Below are 20766 nucleotides of genomic sequence, written 5' to 3' on the forward strand. Positions count from 1 at the left end.
GTGATGGTACGCATTTCTCCTTACACGAGGCATCACAACAACGTTTCACCAGGCAACGGCGGTCAACTGCTGTTTGTGTATGAGAAATCGGTTGGAAACTTTCCTCATGCCAGCACGTTGTAGATGTCTCCACTGGCGCCAACCTTGTGTGAACGCTCTGAAAAGCTAATCATTTGCATATCACAGCATCTTCTTCCTGTCGGTTAAATTTCACGACTGTAGCACGTCTTCATCGTGGTGTAGCAATTTTAATGACCAGTAGTGTAGTTGGGAGCTCCAACGTTAGGAGCATTATGGGGCCCCTTAGGGACACGGCTGCCAAGAAGGGAAAGAAAACCAAAGTGCACTCCGTGCCCATACCGGGTGGAGTCATTTCAGATGTGGAACGGGTCCTCCTAGATGCCATGAAGAGCATTGGGTGCTGCCAACTGTAGGTGGTTGCTCAAGTCGGTACAATTATGTGTATCACTTTGGATCAGAAGAAATTCTCTCTGGTTTCGAGCTGCTAACGGAAGTGATAAAGCCTGCCAGTGTTTCTTGCAAGATGAAAGCAGAGCTGACCATTTGCAGCATAGTCGACAGGACCTATTGAGGACCTCCGGTACAGAGCCGAGTGGAGGGTCTGGATCACAGTCTCAGACGGTTCTGCAACCGTGTAGGCTGCAAATTCCTCGAGTTGCGCCAAACGGTGGTTAGGTTTCCGGTTCCGCTTAATAGGTCAGTGTCCTCTGTACGCAGGAGGTGGCTGCATGGGTAGCAGGGACTGTGTGGCGTGGAATGGACGATTTCTTAGGTTACAGGGTCTCGAGAAAACACTAGAAGGGCTTCAGGCACAAAGGGTGCAGGCCGAACACAGGAAGAACGTAGATACAGGAACCATCGGTATAACAGTTGTAATTTGTCGTAGCTGTGTTGGGAAAGTATCAGAGCTCCAAGCGCTAATAGAAAGCACTGATTCTCAAATCGTTACAGGCACTGAAAACTGGCTATAGCCGGAAATACGTTCATCCGAAATTTTTGCGAAGAACCTAACGGTGTTCCGAAAGGACAGCCTAAAAACGGTTGGCGGTGGCGTGTTTGTTGCTGTTGAAAGTAGTTTATCTTGTCGCGAAATTGAAGTAGACAGTTCCTGTGTGTTAGTATGGGCAGAGGTCATTGTTGGCAACCGGAATAAAATAATAATTGTATCCTTTTTACCGACCTCCCAATTCAGATGATACAGCTGCTGAAAGTTTCAAAGAAAACTTGAGTTTGATTTCAAACACGTGCACGATTCATACGATTATAGTTGGTGGTGACTTTAATTTACCTTCGATATGTTGGCAAAAATACAATTTTAATTCCGGAGTAACGCATAAAACATCATCGGAAATGGTGCTAAAGGCAGTCTCAGAAAATTATTTCGAGTAGTTACTTCATGAGTACAAGCGAATAGTAAACGGTTGTAAAAACACACTTGATCTCTTAGCAGCAAATAGTCCTGAGTTAATAACGAGCATCGAAAGGGATACAGGGATTAGTGATCACTGGGTTGTCGTAGCGAGACTGAATATTGTAACCCCCAAATCCTCTAAAAATAAATGAAATATATACCTATTCAAAAAAGCTGATAAAGATTCACTTGACACCCTCCCAGGAGACAATCTCCACTCCTTCCAAATGGTTCAAATGGCTCTGAGCACAATGGGACTTAACTTCTGAGGTCATCAGTCCCCTAGAACTTAGAACTACTTAAACCTGACCAACCAAAGGACATCACACACATCCATGCCCGAGGCAGGATTCTAACCTGCGACCGTAGCGGTCGCGCGGTTCCAGACTGTAGCACCTAGAACCGCTCGGTCACTCCGGCCGGCCACTCCTTTCAAATTAATAATATAAATGTAGACCATATGTCGCATGAATTCAAATAAATAGTAATGGTGGCAATTAAGAGATTTATACCAAATAAATTAACAAATGACGAAGCTGATCCTCCTTACTACACAAAACGGGTGAGAAAACTGTTGCAGAAACAACGAAACAGACATGCCAAATTTAAATCCCCAAGATCGGCGATCTTTTACAGAAGCACGGACTTCAATGCGAGATGCTTACAACAGTTTCCACAACGAAACTTTATCTCGTAACCTGGCAGAAAATCCAAAGAGTTTCTAGTCGTATGTAAAGTATGTTAGCTGCAAGAAACAATCAATGCCTTCTCTGCGAGATAGCAATGGAGATGTTATCGAATACAATGCTGCCAACGAAGAGTTACTAAACACAGTCTTCCGAAATGCCTTCACAAAAGAAAATGAAGTAAATATTCCAGAATTCGAATAAAGAACAGCTGCCAACATGAGTAACTAGAATTAAATATCATCGGAGTAGTGAAGCAACTTAAATCGCTTAATAAAAGCAAGTCTTCCGGTCCAGATTCTATACCAGTTAGGTTCCTTTCAGAGTATGCTGCTGCATTAGCTCCATACTTAACAATCATATACAACCGTTCGTTCGACGAAAGATCGGTATCCAAAGACTGGAAAGTTCCACAGGTCACACGAATATTCATGAAAAGTAGTAGGAGTAATCCACTTAATTACAGGCCCATATCATTAACGTCGATATGCAGCAGGATTTTAGAACATACGAGTACATTGTCTTCGTACATTATGAATTACCTCGAAGAAAACAGTCTATTGACACACAGTCGACTAGCTCTTTATTCTCATGAAGTGTCGAGTGCTATTGACAAGGGATTTCAGATCGATTCCGTATTTCTGAATTTCCGGAAGGCTTTTGACACTGTACCACAAAAGCGGCTTGTATTGAAATTGCGTGCTTATGGAATATCGTCTCAGTTATGTGACTGGATTTGTGATTTCCTGTCAGAGAGGTCACAGTTCTTAGTAACTGACGGAAAGTCATTGAGTAAAACAGAAGTGATTTCTGGCTTTCCCAAAAAGGTAGTGTTATAGGCCCTTTGCTGTCCCTCATCTATATAAACGATTTGGAAGACAATCTGAGTAGCCGTCTTAGATTGTTTGCAGATGACGCTACCGTTTATCGACTAATAAAGTCATAAGAAAATCAAAAAAAATTGCAAAACGATTTAGAAAAGATATCTCAATGTTGCGAAAATCGGCAGTTGACCCTATATAACGAAAAGTGTAAGGTCATCCACATGAGTGCTAAAAGGAATACGTTAAACTTCAGTTACACGATAAATCCGTCAAATCTAAAGGCCATAAATTCAACTAAATACCTAGGAATTACACTACTGGCCATTAAAATCGCTACACCATGAAGAAATGTAGATGATAAACGGGTACTCATTGGACAAATATATTATACTACAACTGACATATAATTACATTTTCACGCAATTTGGGTGCATAGATCCTGAGAAGTCAGTACCCAGAGCAATATCCTCTGGCCGTAATAAAGGCCTTGGTACGCCTGGGCATTGAGTAAAACAGAGCTTCGGTGGCGTGTACAGGTACAGCTGCCCATGCAGCTTCAACACGATACCACATTTCAACAAGAGTAGTGACTGGCGTATTGTGACGAGCCAGTTGCTCGGCAACCATTGACCAGACGATTTCAATTGGTGAGAGATCTGGAGAATGTGCTGGCCAGCGCAGCAGTCGAACATTTTCTGTATCCAGAAAGGCCCGTACAGGACCTGCAACATGCGGTCGTGCATAATCCTACTGAAATGTAGGGTTTCGCAATGATCGAATGAAGGGTAGAGCCACGGGTCGTAACACATCTGAAATGTAACGCCCACTGTTCAAAGTGCCGTCAATGCGAACAAGAGGTGACCGAGACGTGTAACCAATGGCACCCCATACCATACCATCACGTCTCGTGATACGCCAGTATGGCGATGACGAATACACACTTCCAATGTGCGTTCACCGCGATGTCGCCAAACACGCCAAACATGCTGCTGCAAACGTCGTCAAACTGTTCATGCAGATGGTTGTTGTCTTACAAACGTTCCCATCTGTTGACTCAGGGATCAAGGCGTGGCTGCACGATCCGTTACAGCCATGCGGGTAAGATGCCTGTAATCTCGACTGCTAGTGATACGAGACCGTTGCGATCCAGCAAGGCGTTCTTCCGTATTACCCTCCTGAACCCAACGATTCCATACTCTGCCAACAGTCATTGGATCTCGACCAACCCGAGCAGCAATGTCGCGATACGATAAACCGCAATAGCGATAGGCTACAATCGGACCTTTATCAAAGTCGGAAAAGTGATGGTACACATTTCTCGTCCTTACACGAGGCATCACAACAACGTTTCACCAGGCAACGCTGATCAACTGTTGTTTGTGTATGAGAAATCGGTTGGAAACTTTCCTCATGTCAGTACATTGTAGGTGTCGCCACCGGCACCAACCTCTCTGAAAAGTTAATCATTTGCATATCACAGCATCTTCTTCCTGTCGGTTAAATTTCGCGTCTGTAGCACGTCATCATCGTGGTGTAGCAATTTTAATGGCCAGTAGTGTAGAATTACGAACAACTTAAATTGGAAGAAACACACAGAATATGTTGTGGGGAAGGCTAACCAAAGACTGCGTTTTATTGGCAGGACACTTAGAAAATATAACAGATCTACTAAGGAGAGTGCCTATACTATTATTGTCCGTCTTCTTTTAGAATACTGCTGCGCGGATGGCATCCTTACGAAATAGGACTGACGGAGTATATCGAAACAGTTCAAAGAACGGCAGTACGTTTTGTATTATCACGAAATATGGGAGAAAGTGTTACTCAAATGATAACAGGATTTGGGCTGGACATCATTAAGAGAAAGACGTTTTTCGTTGCCATGGAATCTTCTCACGAAACTGTAGTCACCAACTTTCTCCTCCGAATGCGAAAATATTTTGTTGACACCGAGCTACTTAGGGAGAAACGATCACCACGATAAAACAAGGGAAATCAGAGGTCGTAAGGAAAGATACGGGTGTTCGTTCTTTCCGCGCGCTATACGAGATTGGAATAATAGAGAATTGTGAAGGTGGTTCGATTAACCCTCTGCCAGGCACTTAAACATGATTTTTCAGAGTATCCATGTAGATGTAGATTACACAAGGTATACATGAGGCAACAAATATTGTGGGAGTGTGGAACAAACTCATTGAAGAATGTAGCTATAACCACTGTATTCATTACTTTCAACGGGATCACATAGCACATACCAACCAAGAAAAGCATTTTCACAAATACGATAAAGTTGAAAAGTCAAAGAGTAAATAGCTTTTTCAAATACAATATTTTTACCTCATTCACGTAATACTCTTCAAATCAATAAATATATTCTATTGCACACTTTCTAAATTATCCTCTGTTCTCCCTTAGGGTTCAAGCTATATTCTTACCAAATTTCATCGAAATCGGTTCAAAGGGTTATTACTAATACACTCCTGGAAATGGAAATAAGAACACCGTGAATTCATTGTCCCAGGAAGGGGAAACTTTATTGACACATTCCTGGGGTCAGATACATCACATGATCACACTGACAGAACCACAGGCACATAGACACAGGCAACAGAGCATGCACAATGTCGGCACTAGTACAGTGTATATCCACCTTTCGCAGCAATGCAGGCTGCTATTCTCCCATGGAGACGATCGTAGAGATGCTGGATGTAGTCCTGTGGAACGGCTTGCCATGCCATTTCCACCTGGCGCCTCAGTTGGACCAGCGTTCGTGCTGGACGTGCAGACCGCGTGAGACGACGCTTCATCCAGTCCCAAACATGCTCAATGGGGGACAGATCCGGAGATCTTGCTGGCCAGGGTAGTTGACTTACACCTTCTAGAGCACGTTGGGTGGCACGGGATACATGCGGACGTGCATTGTCCTGTTGGAACAGCAAGTTCCCTTGCCGGTCTAGGAATGGTAGAACGATGGGTTCGATGTCGGTTTGGATGTACCGTGCACTATTCAGTGTCCCCTCGACGATCACCAGTGGTGTACGGCCAGTGTAGGAGATCGCTCCCCACACCATGATGCCGGGTGTTGGCCCTGTGTGCCTCGGTCGTATGCAGTCCTGATTGTGGCGCTCACCTGCACGGCGCCAAACACGCATACGACCATCATTGGCACCAAGGCAGAAGTGACTCTCATCGCTGAAGACGACACGTCTCCATTCGTCCCTCCATTCACGCCTGTCGCGACACCACTGGAGGCGGGCTGCACGATGTTGGGGCGTGAGCGGAAGACGGCCTAACGGTGTGCGGGACCGTAGCCCAGCTTCATGGAGACGGTTGCGAATGGTCCTCGCCGATACCCCAGGAGCAACAGTGTCCCTAATTTGCTGGGAAGTGGCGGTGCGGTCCCCTACGGCACTGCGTAGGATCCTACGGTCTTGGCGTGCATCCGTGCGTCGCTGCGGTCCGGTCCCAGGTCGACGGGCACGTGCACCTACCACCGACCACTGGCGACAACATCGATGTACTGTGGAGACCTCACGCCCCACGTGTTGAGCAATTCGGCGGTACGTCCACCCGGCCTCCCGCATGCCCACTATACGCCCTCGCTCAAAGTCCGTCAACTGCACATACGGTTCACGTCCACGCTGTTGCGGCATGCTACCAGTGTTAAAGACTGCGATGGAGCTCCGTATGCCACGGCAAACTGGCTGACACTGACGGCGGCGGTGCACAAATGCTGCGCAGCTAGCGCCATTCGACGGCCAACACCGCGGTTCCTGGTGTGTCCGCTGTGCCGTGCGTGTGATCATTGCTTGTACAGCACTCTCGCAGTATCCGGAGCAAGTATGGTGGGTCTGACACACCGGTGTCAATGTGTTCTTTTTTCCATTTCCAGGAGTGTATTATTACTAATACAACGAGGTAACAAAAGTCACGGTATACGTCATTTTCTCGAGCATAGTGCAGCAACTCGACGTGGCATGGAAGTCCCCGCCAGAAATATTGCGCTTTGCTGCGTCTGCAGCTGTCCATAATCGTGAAAGTGTTGCCGGTGTAGGATTTTGTACACGAACTGAGCTCTCGAGTATGTACCATAAACATTCGATAGGATTCATGTCGGTTGATTTGGGTGGCCAAATCATTCCCTCGAATTGTCCAGAATGTTATTCAGACCAGCTGCGGACAATTGTGGCCTCGTGTCATGACATCGTTGTTCGGGAACATGAAGTCCATAAATGGCTGCAAATGGTGTCTAAGTGGCCGAACATAACCATTTCCAGTCAGTTATTGGTTCGGTTGGAGCGAAGGACCCAGTCCATTCCATGTAAGCACCGTCCACGCCATTATGGAGCCACTGCCAGCTATCACAGTGCCTTTTTGACAACGTAGATCCGTGGCTTGGTGGAGTTTCCGCCACACTCGAACCCTACCATCAACTATTACCAACTGAAACTGGGACTCATCTGATCAGTCCACGGTTTTCCAGTCGTCTAGAACCAAACCGATGTAGCCAAGAGACGAGGAGAGTCGCTGCAGGCGATGTCATGATGTTACCAAAGGCATTGGCGTTGGCAGTCTGCCGCCATACCCCATTAATACCAATTTTTTCACACTGTCCTAACGGATACGTTTGTCGCACGTTCCACACTGATTTCTGCAGTTATTTCACACAGTGTTGTTTGTCTGCTAGCACTGAGAACTCTACGCAAACGTCGCTGCTCTTGGTTGTTAAGTGAAGGCCGTGAGCCAGTGCGTTGTCTGTGTTAGAGGTAATGCCTGAAATATGGTATTCTCAGGACACTCTTGACACTGTGCATCGCGGAGTACTGAGTTCCCTAACGATTTCCGAACTGGAATGCCCATGTGTCTCGCTCCAACAACCATTCCGCTTTCGAAGTCTTTAAACTCGCATCATGCGGCCTTAACACGTTGGAACCTCTTCACATGAATCACCTGAGTACAAGTGACAGCTTCGCCATTGCATTGCCCTTTTATACCTTGTGTACGTGATACCACCGCCACCTGTATGTGTTCATATTAGTACCCACGACTTTTGTCACCTTAGAGTAATTTTACGCGTAATGCATGCTGCATCTATAACGCATTTCAGTGTTTATGACGTCATATATCCTGTACTATGAGTCAGATATAATTTTGCAGGTACATTCAGTGGTATATGTGCATACTGTCTGCAAAAAGCGTCACGAATACAGCTGGTAGTAAAGAAGTAGTAAATTAAAAAGTCAACCCAGATACAAAACCGTACAGTGAAAATTTAGTAGGGGAAAAACATTTTTCCTTTCATCTTTTTGTTGAGGAGTGTCAGTGAGTAGAAGTTTCGTAAAAATTTGAAATAATCGATGAATAAAATCTGGGTATTTGCGAGTTGTGGGCTACTCTTCTTTTCCACCCCAAACCCTTCGAAAGGTAAGTGATTCTTACCTTCGCAGTGATTGTTTCCACACAGTAAGTTATATGTGTGGCAGTTTTGGTTAAAATCGGTCCAGTGGTTATGGAAGAGATTTGGAAGACGCATAAATACATATACACATTTTTATAATATGTGTGAACACTTTTTTTGTGATCTCATTTTGATGAAATATAGCCTATACGTCACCCATAGCTACGCTGAAGTTACCAGTGCAAATCCGATAAAAATCTGTCTAATAGTTTTTTTTAGATTAGCGTGTTCAAAGACAAACAGACAGACATCACGATTTTACAGATTTATTATTAGTATAGATGTAATAAAACGGGTACAAACAGTTCTCTTAGCAAGACTATGAGTGCTCTATTACCTTTAAATAGTCAAAATTTTTCGTTTTCTATTTTCTAGCAGACATCACATACACTCCTGGAAATTGAAATAAGAACACCGTGAATTCATTGTCCCAGGAAGGGGAAACTTTATTGACACATTCCTGGGGTCAGATACATCACATGATCACACTGACAGAACCACAGGCACATAGACACAGGCAACAGAGCATGCACAATGTCGGCACTAGTACAGTGTATATCCACCTTTCGCAGCAATGCAGGCTGCTATTCTCCCATGGAGACGATCGTAGAGATGCTGGATGTAGTCCTGTGGAACGGCTTGCCATGCCATTTCCACCTGGCGCCTCAGTTGGACCGGCGTTCCTGCTGGACGTGCAGACCGCTTGAGACGACGCTTCATCCAGTCCCAAACATGCTCAATGGGGGACAGATCCGGAGATCTTGCTGGCCAGGGTAGTTGACTTACACCTTCTAGAGCACGTTGGGTGGCACGGGATACATGCGGACGTGCATTGTCCTGTTGGAACAGCAAGTTCCCTTGCCGGTCTAGGAATGGTAGAACGATGGGTTCGATGACGGTTTGGATGTACCGTGCACTATTCAGTGTCCCCTCGACGATCACCAGTGGTGTACGGCCAGTGTAGGAGATCGCTCCCCACACCATGATGCCGGGTGTTGGCCCTGTGTGCCTCGGTCGTATGCAGTCCTGATTGTGGCGCTCACCTGCACGGCGCCAAACACGCATACGACCATCATTGGCACCAAGGCAGAAGCGACTCTCATCGCTGAAGACGACACGTCTCCATTCGTCCCTCCATTCACGCCTGTCGCGACACCACTGGAGGCGGGCTGCACGATGTTGGGGCGTGAGCGGAAGACGGCCTAACGGTGTGCGGGACCGTAGCCCAGCTTCATGGAGACGGTTGCGAATGGTCCTCGCCGATACCCCAGGAGCAACAGTGTCCCTAATTTGCTGGGAAGTGGCGGTGCGGTCCCCTACGGCACTGCGTAGGATCCTACGGTCTTGGCGTGCATCCGTGCGTCGCTGCGGTCCGGTCCCAGGTCGACGGGCACGTGCACCTTCCGCCGACCACTGGCGACAACATCGATGTACTGTGCAGACCTCACGCCCCACGTGTTGAGCAATTCGGCGGTACGTCCACCCGGCCTCCCGCATGCCCACTATACGCCCTCGCTCAAAGTCCGTCAACTGCACATACGGTTCACGTCCACTGCGATGGAGCTCCGTATGCCACGGCAAACTGGCTGACACTGACGGCGGCGGTGCACAAATGCTGCGCAGCTAGCGCCATTCGACGGCCAACACCGCGGTTCCTGGTATGTCCGCTGTGCCGTGCGTGTGACCATTGCTTGTATAGCCCTCTCGCAGTGTCCGGAGCAAGTATGGTGGGTCAATGTGTTCTTATTTCCATTTCCAGGAGTGTATTTACTGTCAGTTATCAGTATCGAAGAACAGGCAGCCAAAAGACTTTCTGATACTTTTGTATCGATGTTTTTCTAAGATAGCGGCGGTGCTTTGACTTGGGGTGTCTAGCGGCGCCTGGGCACACTGCGAGAGGACGCCAATCCCGCGTGCGCCGGTATTAGGGCGGTGCGGTACAGAATCGAGGGGCTTGAGCACAACATTAGGCAGGCATTCTGACGGCAACGGCGAGGACTTCACAGCTGCCCAGGAGTGGTGAGTCCAACTAAGGAAGGCGTTGATTTTCCTTGTTTGCGAGTAGAGGTGGCTATGTGTTGGACAGCCGCATCTACTGGTAAAGAAGCCGGTTGCACAGTGCCATTTCCATTGCTAGTTTGGAGCATTTACAAGCCGTGAATCCGGGCCCTAATTCTGCCACGAAATTACTTCACCAAGGTGTACTGCTGCGACGAAACTGTGGCTGTCATTATCACCAACAACCGAAGTCAATGGTAAGCTACTGCCTGCTGCATTATATCTCTGAACGGGACTTAGTTGGGCCCAAGGCGAATGAATATGCCACTCGACTGGGTCGATCTTAATGGTGCTTGTGCGAGCTCGGCTCCCCCATTGTTTGTGTATCTCCATTGAGTTGCTGGTTGAGAAATCAGGTACCAGCCACTGCGGTACTAGATGTCAGATTTACATATTTAAGACTCCGATGGGAGTGCTGGCGGTAATTTGTTTGTATTCTTGTGATCTAAATTCGTCCGAAAGTGTTGCGCCTCTTGGGCAGCATCTTATCTTAAATGGCTTTTGTGTTGAACCTCCAGAGCTGTCACTTTATTGAAATGTGAGCGGTTCTGCGGCGCGGCCAAACGAGCCATGTAGTTAACTGATTAGTGGAATGGTCATCTGATAAATTCATATATACTGTGAAATTGTGGGACCGAACAGAACTGACACCTTTTCTTAAACTGCGTATAATCGTTTTAAGATGTTGTGGTACGTATGGTAATATAGTTGTTTTTCTGTTTTAGACCTCTACAGTTGCGTCGTTTTGTAGTACCTGTTGAAACCTGGTGGGACCCTCTGTTGGGATCCGTGCCGAATGTAAACAAGCCCATGCCAGTTTCTAAACGAAGTTTTTCAGTATGAGGTTGTTACCTCAAAACTTACTAATCGGTTGATGCGACAATACGAACGTGATCGCGTATGTCTAATGAATTTGGTACTGAACAATGTTATCGTCTCCGAAGACATGTTTCACTAAATAGTGGACAGAAGTGCAGAACGAGCTGTTCTAATGAACAACCTATTCAAGAGCAGAACGAGATGTTCTAATGAGCAACCTGTGCTTTTCCTGCACTTTCTAATTATTTGGATTTGGTTTAATATTTACAACACTGCCAACACTTACATAAAATTCGAAACGAAAAGGGGTACCACGTTACACAAAGAGTCCACAACAGCTCTAATTGAAATATTACAGATATTAATTAATTCCGTCGCCTGCCCAATTGGGCAGTGTCTGTCCACTATGCCACCAATAATGCGGACAGCAATGAATACTTAACTACACACACCACAAAAGATTTGCATCACCTCGGTTCCGAGAGTTCCGGGATCTGAAAACAAAATTGGAATAAATATCAACATAAACTTCATTTCCGCCATTTTTATTACTCATGAAAACCACGCATTGCATGTTGTACCACCATACAGCGAGACCTTCAGAGGTGGTGGTCCAGATGGCTGTACACACCGGTACCTCTAATGCCCAGTAGCACGTCCTCTTGCACTGATGCATGCTTGTATTTGTTGTGGCATACTGTTCACCAGTCAGGTCACATGGACGGTGGTGTACGCATGCTGATGCACAAGAAACATTTCTGTTTTCACAGAAATTTTGATGAAAAGTAACTGTCATGTGAAACTGGGAAATTATCATCACAAATTAGAATTTAAGGTCTTTCGACGATAAGGAAACAGAGCAAAAGTTCTACAAAACTTCGATTTGAGAAAGAATAAGAAAGCATATCACCCATTATTTTTAAAGTAAGCATTGAAATTGCTGTGTACTGTGATAAGAAACACATTTGTGTCCCACGATGAGTTCAGCACGGTCGTCATCCGCAGAATTCCCTCGAGGTGGCGTCATGCACCTGAAGGTGCTGACAGCTAAGGTCACATGGACGGTGGTGTACGCACTGTGATACCCCCTGTATAAAATTAGTTGCGCTACTGACCATTCCTTAGGTGGAATAAGGCAAAGTTGTAATCTGTGAAACAAATTATGACGCTAATTTCTTTAGTGAGTGATTTTGTCTCCTTTGCAGTAGAACTAACTCTCTCTCTCTCTCTCTCTCTCTCTTCTGTCTTGTGGTAGGCGCACGCTGTGATCAGGAGCTAAAATTATAATTGTTTTGTTTTATGTTTTATGGAATACAGCCTCACCGGTGTGGACCGAAAGCATTGTTATTTCGAAAGCTATTTACCGAACGAAATTGGAAGCAGATGTATAAAGCAGTCTTAAATGAGAAACCCATTGTTGAAGGAGACGCAACAACATCGCTATTTCAGGTACAGATATTAGGCATAGCAACCTTTTTGCTCCAGAGCATTCAATTAATACCATTACGACATTAGTCCACTATTGTTTGATAAATGTAAATTTGCCTTCATTGAATTTAATTGTATCTATAAACCTTTGATGATTTATCTGTCCCAATATCGCTGTTCTTTGTTTAACTTGTGTGTAATGGCGAATATCCAGTTTCACAGCATGCGCACTGAAGTAAAATGTTTATGCTAACCCCTATTTATTCTCAGCTTAATTTTGTAGACACCTCTTCAAATCTTGATCATTTTCAAAATTTTTCGAAGTTATTTTATTAAATATACTTGTTATGGGGAAAGTAGGAAAAGTGAACAAAATAAATTCTCGCAATAAAGATGCTATTGAGATGAATGCTGAACAAAGCGAATTTGACACTATGAGTGTACAGAATTCTTATATTTCCGAGCCCGAACCAGAATCGAGCTCTGAAGCAGGGGTACAAATTTTACCTGAAAATCTTCTGTGTGAAGGCGATATTTACGCAATCAAACGCTGAATGCGGAGTTTGAAATTGACATTTCACATGAACCAAATTTGCAAACTAATAATCCACCCTTTTGGACCGATTATGCTAGTGCTGCAAAAACTGGATGAATTGTCAACTGAACAACAAGGCTTAGGTAAAAATTTTTAGGCATTTCAAACAGTACAGGAAAAAGAATCTAATAAATTAGCTTCTTTAAGTGCTAATTTTAATAACTTGTCTCTGCAATACAGTAGTTTAGTAAATGATCCATCGCAGTTGGAAATAGCTTATCGTGGTATTCCGAGAGTCATATCAAGTTTGAAGAAAGAAAAAAACAAATGCGAGATACTGTAAAACAATTACAGAACAAAATAAATATTTTCATCGATGAGCAGGTAAGTGCAAAGCCATTGTTGACGACTTTTCGCAATTGCTGACAGAGAAAGCTGCGGAAATAAATCATAAATTCCGAACTCGGGCGAGTTGTGAGTGGAACAGTCAATGCCACCCTGTCGAATTGTGTAAATTCTGGTGAATCTGTTAAAGCCGAGCTTCAACAACTAACCAAACTATAAGTAAAGATTTACCAGCATGGCGTGGCAAGATAACTACTCAGATTTCTAATATGCAAGAAGAAATGTCAGTAGTTAAATGTTTAATTCAAGGTGCGGCACCGATTGCAAACAAAACATCTAATGAAAGTGCTAATCCCACTGTTCTTAGTACGCTGTACATTAATGCTGTAACTTCTAGTGGTTTGTTACCCAGCAATGTATTGTACTAAATACCGGCAACCTCAACGTAGGACAGTGCTGTGCTTGAATAGAGCATACTCAAACACTGACAATTCCTGCCTCATATCGCATAAAAGAATACTTCACACCCAACTGTGTTATGTCCTTCAAAGATGTGTTATCGTCATCCTGGCCGGAGCAGCAAAAGATACGCTTTATGACAACATATATACATGGAGATGAAGCCCTACGGGCGACACGTACGCCTGATTACTTTCAGACATTTTGTCAAAATATTGGCCTCGTAGTTATCAGGCGAAAACTTAGAAAACACGTTTTTTGTCCAGAATAGTTCACTTCTTAGGAAGTTAATACGTATACCAGGAAGACGGCCAAGAGCGCTTCGAAAAGTATTTAAATGGGAGACGTTACTGGGATGAGTCAATCTTGCACAAAGACGTGCTGAGAAGTTTGAAGGCAAAATTGCCATTAGATATTCGTGTAAAGTTAATACATGTACAGGAAGACGGCCCAGAGCACTTTATGTCCGTTCCAGATTCAACTGAACTAACACACGAAGATGTGAAGGCCAGTAAGAACAAGAATAACGCTACAACAGAGCGCCGCCACAGAGCCAGCCGCGGGCGCAGCAGCAGGGAAACGACCTGTCGCATAGCTTCCGCGCGCGATCCGCCTGCGAGGCTGCAGTCGACGTCATGCGGGTATGACGCGAGCCGATCTGATAACCGCCCGCCGAATTTGAACAGGAATAACAATACGGGAGACAATACTATCATGCAGTTGAAAGTTGGCTACACTGAGTCACAGCGCCAGAGATTGCGCCAAAGATTATTATTTCGCCGCCTCGCCTGGCAGTCGTAGTTCAGAGGATGTCGAGAGCAGTCGTTGTTCTGTTGGGCGAGAGAGTAGACGATCTGAGTGTTGACTGAAACGCACTGTTCGGTTGGTGTAATGTATAGATGGAAGAAGATGCAATTGTCAGAATATATTTGAGAGAGGAGATGGGCTTTTGATTTATGATGCTGGTGTAAAGGAATATTTTCGTCAATATATGATGAGGTAAAACGGTATTAGAGTTTTCTTTAATAACAATCCCTCTTGCTCACAGGTACAATCAACAAAGCATCTGGCTCGTGTTCATTTATTAGACTTGTAATCCTGGTTTCTATGTGCAATTATAGTATTTCTGGTTTTTCAATTAGTTCATTGTAAATGGTGTTTGAAATATTTTGTCGTATTGAGAAAGAACCGAGCCAGATACATGTACGTTGAGTCACACTACCACACAAAGAACAGTTAAACTTGTACGTTGTTGTTTCGTAGCTTTTATAGTTTCAGGGGACTTAATTAATCAATTGTGTAAATGGAAATTCCTTGTCATTCTTTATTTTTATTTTATGCAGTCAGATTGCGTGCTAATAATAGTAAGGGCCAACCGGTTACGAGACTTCGTAACCGGTCACACAGCTAGTAAAATTATTGCATCTATTCATTAATATTAGTATTTTCAATTAAGCCCCCATGCAGAGTTTATTAGGGAAAATGACGGTGGACGAAATTACAGGAATAATAATAATGGTTACTGGCATGCACACTCTGCAAACCAGAGGCAGAGGACTGAAAATTTTACTTATCCACTGGGTAGTCAGTTACCACCCAGTCCTCCTGACAACGGCTGGCCAAATCAAGGTAGTTCCGTGAATATTTAGATGCGAATGAACCTCTATCCACTGTTCGTGTTGGTTGTACCATACGGTGGGGGCAATGTTGGCAGTCACGTGAATATGTTGTGTTATAAAAAAGGTAATGATATCAGAGAAGAACTGTACATTGATCAGCATACAGATTCGAATGAAATGTAAGTTATGAAGGAAGCATCAATTAATGCTACTGTACGAACCACCCCTGCCACGATTACCTTAGATACTATTGTCTCTGTGAACGTCATGTTACGAAGTTCATTGAATAAAATTAAGGAGGTAAAAGTACTAATATATCCAGTTCAGAATCTCGGAAGCTCTTGGTGCAAGGTCACAGGCTATCAAATGGCAAACTCAAATAAAAGTTTTAGCACGTAATGCAGTGACTTTATGTCCATTTATATTTATAACGAATCTTGTAACTGACAGTCTGATAGTTATTGAGTTTTTAAGGGACAAAGATACAACATTATACTTCTCCCAAGGTAAGTGCTACTTGTGCATGGAGAGTGAACATGTTGAAGTCGATATAATGTGAGTTCCATTCAAAACTGATAAATACTATCAAGGGACAATAGTAAAATATTTAAAGATTGAGAGCGCGCCTGTTGAAGATATTTCGGCTTGCTGTAGTATGAATTATAGGGACAGCACTAGAATGCTTGATGATGTCTTAAATAACCACATCTTGATGAGCAACAACGACAATTGTTGAAAGAATTAATAATGACACATTTACATGTATTCAGTGAAAAACGTGGAGTGATAAACACTTACGTGTTTCACATGGACGTAGCGTCACACGACACTTTCTGTAGAAAGTCATACCCCATTCCACGGTCGAAACATGAGGTTGTAGATAGCTAGATTAAGAGGGTGTTACCATAGAATATTGTCAAGCCTTCATACTCTCAGTACTGTAGTCCTTTATTACGTGCAATGATATCTAATGCAAATGTACGTCTGGTCCTAGAAGAATGTTCAATTAACAAAATTATAATACCAGAAAAATTGAAGGAGCACTTACAAAAGTTTCACAGCGTACACTATTTACCCAGCCTCAAAAAAATGGTTCAAATGGCTCTGAGCACTATGGGACTTAGCTCCTAAGGTCATCAGTCCCCTATAACTTAGAACTACTTAAACCTAACTAACCTAAGGACATCACACACATCCATGCCCGAGGCAGGATTCGAACCTGCGACCGTAGCGGTCGTGTGGTTCCAGACTGTAGCGCCTAGAACCGCTCGGCCACCCCGGCCGGCTTACCCAGCCTCAATCTGATATCTTCCTACCGGCAGATACCTTAACAGCACAGTCTAGGAAATGCACAGCTTTTGTTCATGCTGGCGGGAGCTATAAATTTTTGGTTTTGACTTTCGATCTAAATGTGAGCTCTAGTGCATTTATACATTGCTATGATCATACCTGATGTTGTAGACAAGGTAACGTTAAGTGTTGATGACATTTTAATTGCTACTGCCACATGGAAAGAACAACTAGATTTACTAAATAGGATTCTGTGCAAATTTTTGCAAACTGGAATGACAACTAATCTACAAAAGTCGAAGTCTGGTAGAGAGGAAGTTAAATTACTAGATCATATTATTTCTCGATCAGGCATAGTACCTGATCCCAATAAAATCAATGCAATTAAAAAGTTTTCTGCACTACACACCAAACAACAGTTAAAGGCATTTATTGGTTTATGTTCCTTCTTCTGTCATTTCTTCCAAAAAATTGCTTAACCGCCGATCATTCTTAGGTTTATTAAAGAAGAAAGCAGTTTGGCTTTGGTCAGATAGTTGTCAAATAGGTTTTGATGTTATTAAAGAAGCATTTCCGAATTTAGATATCCTACATCACCCTCACATGAGTTTAGATTTTTGTCCTGCCACTGGCACATCCCTTACTGGAATTGGAGCTTGTCTGTTTTAGATTCCAGAGAGAAATGGTAAAGTTGAGATTGTTATTATCTGTTTTGAAAGTAGAGTTTGCTCTGAATCTGCTCATGGATATGCAGTTACGAAGTTAAAAGCTCTAGTTGTCATTTAGGCTTTAAAGAAAATTAATTATTACGTTGATGATAAACATATCAAGACGCTCTGTGACCACCAGAAACGTAGTTCTCTATTAATATGTAAGTTAGTGCATCCTAGAATTGCCAGATTGGCAGCATTTCTTCAGGAATTCAACTTTGAAATAATACATCTACAAGGTAATGATACTGTCGTCGCTTACACGTTATCACGTCTGGCACAAGGAGTAACTGACGTTTCTGATCTCACAGAAGAAATCACAGATTACAGAGTACTTTTGATTAAATAAACGCACTACATGAATTGCTATTTAGACATGTGCATGTTCTTTACAGACAATGCATCGAACTTTCCGAGTAGAAATTGGAAGATTTTCTGAAAATGACATTAAGTATGTTTTGATATAGCGCTGTAACCTGTCAAGTAATCCTGCTGCACGTATTTTTACAGAATTTAACTTATTTTCAAGAACACATGAAAATACACAACAGACACTCTGGGTTGAGCTCACCCTACATAGCTGCTGAATTAATAATCAACAACAAAGAAGGAAATGTCAGAATAAATGCCTTGCCCTGCCTTTAGAAAGAAGAAATAATTCTACAAGAAAAGATAAGAGACACACTAATCAGCCGGCCGGTGTGGCCGAGCGGTTCTAGGCGCTTCAGTCTGGAACCACGCGACCGCTACGGGGCAGGTTCGAATCCTGCTACGGGCATGGATATGTGTGATCTCGTTAGGCTAGTTAGGTTTAAGTAGTTCGAAGTTCTAGGTGACTGATGACCTCAGATGGTAAGTCCCATAGTGCACAGAACCATTTTTTTAAACACACTAGGCACACTTACAGAACACGCCAGCATTCTAAAGAAAATACAAGATAAAAAGTTAGGACGAGTTCGGACACACGGTCTTGGAGAAACAGTTTTGCTAAAATCACATCCAAAATTTCTCCTCTGTATAAACGCTCCAGTAAACAGCAATTGCTTTACACTGATCGACATAAAATCATTAGCATACCTAACCCTGGCCATTATTTTTGGCTTTTCCAAGATCAGAGAAAAATAATTGTTTATGCGCCCTCCAGGATCTGAAGAGATACACTCCTGGAAATTGAAATAAGAACACCGTGAATTCATTGTCCCAGGAAGGGGACACCTTATTGACACATTCCTGGGGTCAGATACATCACATGATCACACTAACAGAACCACAGGCACATAGACACAGGCAACAGAGCATGCACAATGTCGGCACTAGTACAGTGTATATCCACCTTTCGCAGCAATGCAGGCTGCTATTCTTCCATGGAGACGATCGTAGAGATGCTGGATGCAGTCCTGTGGAACGGCTTGCCATGCCATTTCCACCTGGCGCCTCAGTTGGACCAGCGTTCGTGCTGGACGTGCAGACCGCGTGAGACGACGCTTCATCCAGTCCCAAACATGCTCAATGGGGGACAGATCCGGAGATCTTGCTGGCCAGGGTAGTTGACTTACACCTTCTAGAGCACGTTGGGTGGCCCGGGATACAAGCGGACGTGCATTGTCCTGTTGGAACAGCAAGTTCCCTTGCCGGTCTAGGAATGGTAGAACGATGGGTTCGATGACGGTTTGGATGTACCGTGCACTATTCAGTGTCCCCTCGACGATCACCAGTGGTGTACGGCCAGTGTAGGAGATCGCTCCCCACACCATGATGCCGGGTGTTGGCCCTGTGTGCCTCGGTCGTATGCAGTCCTGATTGTGGCGCTCACCTGCACGGCGCCAAACACGCATACGACCATCATTGGCACCAAGGCAGAAGCGACTCTCATCGCTGAAGACGACACGTCTCCATTCGTCCCTCCATTCACGCCTGTCGCGACACCACTGGAGGCGGGCTGCACGATGTTGGGGCGTGAGCGGAAGACGGCCTAACGGTGTGCGGGACCGTAGCCCAGCTTCATGGAGACGGTTGCGAATGGTCCTCGCCGATACCCCAGGAGCAACAGTGTCCCTAATTTGCTGGGAAGTGGCGATGCGGTCCCCTACGGCACTGCGTAGGATCCTACGGTCTTGGCGTGCATCCGTGCGTCGCTGCGGTCCGGTCCCAGGTCGACGGGCACGTGCACCTTCCGCCGACCACTGGCGGCAACATCGATGTACTGTGGAGACCTCACGCCCCACGTGTTGAGCAATTCGGCGGTACGTCCACCCGGCCTCCCGCATGCCCACTATACGCCCTCGCTCAAAGTCCGTCAACTGCACATACGGTTCACGTCCACGCTGTCGCGGCATGCTACCAGTGTTAAAGACTGCGATGGAGCTCCGTATGCCACGGCAAACTGGCTGACACTGACGGCGGCGGTGCACAAATGCTGCGCAGCTAGCGCCATTCGACGGCCAACACCGCGGTTCCTGGTGTGTCCGCTGTGCCGTGCGTGTGATCATTGCTTGTACAGCCCTCTCGCAGTGTCCGGAGCAAGTATGGTGGGTCTGACACAGCGGTGTCAATGTGTTCTTTTTTCCATTTCCAGGAGTGTATTTACATAGATAGTCACCAAGTTTTCAAGCTGCGAATCATCATAAAATATATCTGTTTACCACCGGTAGATTATGAAATTTTATTGCAGATGTAACTACATTCTGTAAAAAGTCATGTTGACACACTGAGTTGAGTGTATTATCTGCATAAAAGACTAAAGAGTAATCTGATGTCCAATCATCCATTCTGGATGTCCTTTATTTTTTTAGCATGCACATTATCTCAGATAGCAATCTCATTTTAACTGTTTACGTCATTAAGGAACAGGCATGTATGCGAAAATGTTTTAATGTTTCCATGATACTGATGTACAACCAATCTGGACCCATTGAACAATCAATTTATCTGAATAAATAGGTGACTACTGTGCTCTATGAAAGAGTAAGCGGCACAAGCTGTATAGCCTCTAGTAGCTGTTACGATTTTAGGTAGAAGAGCAGTATGAATTTAACTGTACATACTAGTTTATAAGTTATTCTGGGCAGCGTAATGCCGACTAAAGCTGCTATACGGCTACGAA

This window comes from Schistocerca cancellata, chromosome 3 (assembly GCF_023864275.1).
Source record: "Schistocerca cancellata isolate TAMUIC-IGC-003103 chromosome 3, iqSchCanc2.1, whole genome shotgun sequence".
NCBI lineage: Eukaryota > Metazoa > Arthropoda > Insecta > Orthoptera > Acrididae > Schistocerca > Schistocerca cancellata.